Raw genomic sequence first — 6157 nt, forward strand, 5'->3', positions numbered from 1 at the left:
TTGTTTTAGCAAAGACACAGACACAAAGCAATATTAAACATTTTTCCATTTACCAATTTATGAAAACACACATAATGTTTAAATATATTACCTTATGGAACTTAATAAGTAAAGAGTGGTTGCTGTTTCAACATTTTAGCTTTGTAAATTAATCAGAACTTTGTAGAAACCAAGATCTTAGACAAGTGTAGCAAACAGAACTAGCCCTCTTTTTCTTGAAGAAAAATCCTTCTACAGGATACCATGATGGTCCCATTGATATACTTAATAACTTGTCTTTAAAAAGCCATGGGCTACATTTTTGTATTGTATCAGCATATGTCCTAACTGTTCTTGGTCTTACTGGGGTGCCTCCTTCCTCTAACAATTTCTCTTGCTTGGAGGCAAACAACTTCAAACATTGAGTCAACCATTTTCCCCAGTTTGCCTGAGAAAGTTCTAGGAACAGGCAACTTGAAATAAAAACAAAATAAATCAAAACAATAACACATTGTTTTTTGAAATGGTCACCCATTCTTTCTCTCTTCCTCAAGGGTGAGAAATTTCACTTACCTCTAAGCTTCAGAAGTTCCCCGTACGGGCCACCAAATGCCACAGTCTGGCTGGGCACAAATGCCGCAGTCTGGCTGGGCACAAAATCACGAGCCACCACACAGCTTGTAGATTCAAACAGCAACTCTTTATTCCCGAACTCACACCAGCCGTCTACAATCACGTTCTGGGGAAGTCCACGTTCTCTGCCCAAATCCACGTTCTCTGCCCAAATCCACGTTCTCTGCCCAAATCCACCTCCACTGGGCTTCTATCTCCAAAATATACTGTCTGAATCCCGTGAGAACTCAAGGGGAACTCAGGCAGCAGGATACGCCCTATTCCCAGCAGGAATAATCTTAAACCTTAAACCTGGAACCTAAACTGGGAACGCCCTAAACAGGATTATCTTAAAACCGGGAACACCCTAATCTGCCTTGGTCCTTGAGCAAGGTCACCTACATTCAATGTCGCTGCAACATGTCAGCAACATGGGGTACGCTGGCAAGGAAATTGTCATACCTACTTGGCTAATGGCTCCCAGCAATATGATATCTGTAGGAGCTGGATTTATACCTCAGTGGTAGAGCATTTGCCTTGCACATGTGAGGCATTGGGTTTGATTCTCAGCACCACATAAGATAATAAAATAAAATAAAGATATTTTGTCCATCTTAAAAAAAAGAACACCTTTTAATTTGTTCAGAGTCAAATTAAATGTGTGAGTCAAACTGGAGCTTAGGAAGGTGTGATTGTTAAAACATCATGACCACTAGAGAGATGCTAAATACTTTGCCCAGAGACAATAGGAAAGAAGACTTGAGTGCATCTCAGAAATTGGCAAAACCACCCCAGTTTCAGGCTCAAAGATTTAATTTTTCTTTTTTTTTTGTACCAGAAATTGAACCCAGAGGTACTTAACCACTGAGTCACATCCTCAGCCTTTTTAAATATTTTATTTAGAGACAGGATCTCATTGAGTTGCTCAGGGCCTTGCTAAATTGCTGAGGCTGACTTTGAACTTGCAATCCTCTTGCCTCAGCCTACTAAGCTGCTGGGATTATAGTCAGGCACCATCTTGCCTTCCTTAAAGTTTTAAAAATAAAAATTCCTTTGAGAAGAGATCAGTGAGACACCATGATTGAAGAGAGAGGCCTAAGAGGTTATTTCACCATGCTTAGCTGCCCAGACACTCAGAGGTTGCTGTAGTCATGGTTTTAGGAGGTTTGTCTACCGCTTGAGATGGTGGCAGATCTTGGTATCAACTACATGGTGCTGTTTTTTTAAGTTTGCAAGACATTGGCATTAGGGGGTCATGGAGGCTCCTGCTGTGATTTCAAAGGAAAACCTGGGAGGTCGGGAAAAATGTATTAGAGTTGGAATACCAGCAGGCAGCCCCTGAGAGGATGAAGAAAACTATAGTGGGGACTCCTGAGATTAAGAGATGCTAGTAACATGGATCATTTTCCAAGGAAACCCATAGGAATTGAACAAACACAAGTCAAGCTAGGCCATGTGGACCGCTATTAACAAAGCCATAGGAGTGGAGATGCACAAGTCCTTTGGAGAGAAAATCACAATGTTATTTGCCCCAAATATGCTTGATGTGGAACTACAGATCTTGTTTGCCCAGCTGGATTTTGGTCTTGTTTTGGTCCCATCTCTTCTTTCTATGTCCCTATTTATCACTTGTAGAATGGAAATGTTTAATGCATGCCATTATATATTGGATTATATAGCTTGCTTTGATTTTTATGGGGTCTCATGCTGAGTTTTCCTTAAGTTTCAGAAGAGGTTTTGGACTTAGACTTTTAGGGAATACTGGAACTGTTAAGAACATGTGGACTCCTGGATATGAACTCAATGTATTTTGCATCATGAGATGGACATGAACTTTTGGGGACCAAGGGCAGAATGTTATGGTTTAGATATGAAGTGTTACTCTAAAACTCGTGTGTGAGAAAAGGCAAGAAAGATTTAAAGGTGAAATTATTTGGTTATGAGAGCCTTAACCTAGTGAGTGCATTAATCCACTGATAGTGTTTAACTGGATGGTAACTGTAGGAAGGTAGTGTGTAGCTGGAGAAGGTGGGTCACTGGGGGCATTTCTTTGGAGTATATATTTGTCTCTGGTGAGCATAACTCTCTATCTGCTTCCTCTTTGCCATGTTCTGATTTGCTTCCTACCTCTATATCGTTTGGTCAAGAGCTGTGGAGTTGGTCTTCTATGGACTGAGACATGGAAAATATAAGTGTCAAATAAAATTTTAATTCTCTAAAAATTGTTCTTGTCAGGAATTTTAGACACAATGGCAAAAAAGCTTACAAAAACAATACTGTACTATCTAGAAATAATATAATAGTGGCCCTTTGGCCTCTTATATCAGTAATATAGCATCTAAAATTAATAGTTACCCTGTGGCATTTAATCATATTATGATATAAATACTATAGCATCCAAAACTTAGATAATACCTGCAATGGCCTTTAATACTACTATGATATCCATAATAATGCAAGTAAAACTAATATTATAGCTTCTCTGTGGCCTCTGATATTAATGTAGTATCAATAATGTGGTCACAGGGTAGCTATTATATTACTTTTATAGATCACTGTATGGATATTAATATTAAATGTAAGGAAAATAAAAAGAGACATAGAGAGAAGATGCAGAGTCAGAATGACAGAATGGCAGAATGGTCAAGCTGCCAGCTTTATTTATATCAATAGGTTGCATTAGGTCATTGGCATCAGTAATATACTATTGTTTATTGTGTTATTTGGAAGGTTATAGAGTTAGCATCGTTATGCAGCTTATTCCTCAGTTACATTCTACAGTTACAATATGCAATGTTAGAAGCTTTGTGTAGCTATCAATAAAGGTTGTTGTTTACAGTTACTGTTAGATGGACAGGTCCAGGAGCATGGGAGCTTGGTGAAACATTTTTATTGTATAACAAGAGTGTTTCTTTATTCCCAGGAGCTGTGTGCCTCCAATCAAGGTCAAAGCCGATAAGACTCTAGCACAAAGCCTTCTAATGCAGGGCATTGCTATAGCAGGTAGGCATCCCGTGTCTTTGCACAGAAGTTTTCCTAGCATCCAGGCATTCCACATCTTTGCACAGAAACTTCCTAGCCACCAAGTATGCCACATTCATGAAGCCATCAGAGACCCCAGTCCCAAACACAGAACCCTTACAATTAAGGCCAAAGGGAAGCGGTTATATCAGTTTTACATGCTATAATGTGGACATAATATTAGTTTTAAAACTGAAGAGCTGCCTGTGACCTTTTAATACAAATATGTCATCCATACTATGAAATTATAATGGATATAATAGCTCTTTTGTGGACTGTATAACTAATATGGTATCCATATTAAGGCATCAAAAACTGACATAGTAGCTGAAATGTGTAATTTAGTGTTAATATTATATCCATACTATGGACCTAAAACTAATCACATACTTTTCCTGTGGTCTTTCATTTTAATACAATATCCATATTATAGCATCTAAAACTAATATAATAGCTGCCTTGAGGCTTTTAGAACTAATATGATATCCAAATTATAACATTTGCCAAAGACCCTTAATATTAATATGATATTGATAAACTAGCATCTAAAACTAATAAAATATTTGCCTGTGACCTTTAATACTAATATGATATTCACATATACCATCTAAAGCAATATATTAACTTGCCTATGGCCTTAAATATTAATATAATATTCATACTGTGACATAAAAAACTATATAATAGCTACCCTGTGAATTTTTTTAAAATATTGTTTTAGTTGTTGATGGACACAATTCCTTTACTTTATTTATGTTTTTTAATGTGGTGCTGAGGATTGAACTCAGTGCCTCACATGTGCTAGGCAGGCGCTCTACAAATGAGCCACAACCCCAGACCAACTACCCTGTGACTTTAATAATAATATAACATCCATAACTTTTAATAATAATATAACCCATAAAACTAATATTGTAAATTCCCTGTGTATTATATTAATATAATCATTATATTATTATTAATTATTATATTAATATAACATCCTTGGTATAGTATCTAAAACTGAATAGCTCTTCTATGGCCTTTAATACTAATAAAACATCCATACTATAGCTGTTAAAAGTGGCATAATAGTTGTCTTGCAGCCTTTAATAGTATACTAACATGATATCCATACTCTACCATCTAAATATAATAAAATAGCTTCCCTGGAGTCTTTAATAATAATGTAATATAGTACTACAGCATCTAAAACAAATAGAATAGCTGCCATGTGGCCTTAAATACTATCTTATTCATATTATTAGATAATACTGACAAAATAGCTGCACTGTGGATCTTTAACACAAACATGATAGCCATATAATGGCATGTAAAACTGATACAACAGCTGTCCTGTGACCTTTAGTATTAACTTTATTCATATGATAGCTTTGAAAATTGATATATTACCTGCCGTGGATTTAGTGTTAATATTTTATCCTTACTATGGCATCTAAAACTAATTTAATAGGTTCCCTGTGGATTTTAGTACTAATATAATATTCATATTATAAAATCTAAATCTAATACAATATCTGCCTTGTGATCTTTAATACTAATAAGATATCCATACAATAGAACCTAAAATTAATATTATAGGTGTCCTGTGGGCTTAAATACTGATATGATATTCATATTATAGCATCAAAATTGAATATAGTAACTGCCTGTGTTTTTTAATTCTAATATGATATGCATATTATTGTATCAAAACCTAAGATAATGTATGCCATGTAGCTTTTAATAATAAGATATTCATATTATAGTATGTGAAATGAATAGCTGCACTGCCTCCTTTATTACTAATATAATACTCATCCTTTAGCATCTAAATCTGATATAATAATTGCCTTGTTGCCTTTATTACTAATATAATATATAATAATATCTAATTACTACTAATATAATATCCATAAAATAGTGTATAACTGTAATGTAATAGCTGCAAAGTGGCTTTTATTATTAACTCAAACTCCATTCTATAACTCCTTAAACTAATAGCTTGTTGTGGCCATTAATATTTATAAAAGAAGTATCCTGTGGCTTCTAGTACTAATATAATAGGTAGCCTTGAATATTAATATAATATCCATATCATGAACTCAAAAACAAATATACTAGCTGCCCTGTGATCTTCAATATTAATATACAATCTGTACTATAGCATATAAAACTAATATCATGGCTGCTTTGTGGTCTTTAACTAAGATGATATCCAAACTAAAGCATTTGAAGCTTACATAATTGTTGCCCTTTGGCATTTAGTATTAATAGTATATCCATAACAGAACATCTAGAACAAATATACCTTTAATACTAATACTGTATTTCCATTGGTATTAAAGATCACATTATGTATGTTATATTAATATTGAAGGCCACAGTTCAGCTATTCTATTGGTATTAAATGTGACTGGGTGGGTGTGTATATACTAATATTTATGACCTCTAATACTAACATAAAATCCAAAATATAGCATTGGAAACAGACATAATAGTTTCCCTATGGCCTTTAATACTAATATAATGTACATATCAGAATATCTGAAACTGATATAATGAC

The sequence above is a fragment of the Marmota flaviventris genome, chromosome 1 (assembly GCF_047511675.1).
Source record: "Marmota flaviventris isolate mMarFla1 chromosome 1, mMarFla1.hap1, whole genome shotgun sequence".
NCBI classification, from domain to species: Eukaryota; Metazoa; Chordata; class Mammalia; order Rodentia; family Sciuridae; genus Marmota; species Marmota flaviventris.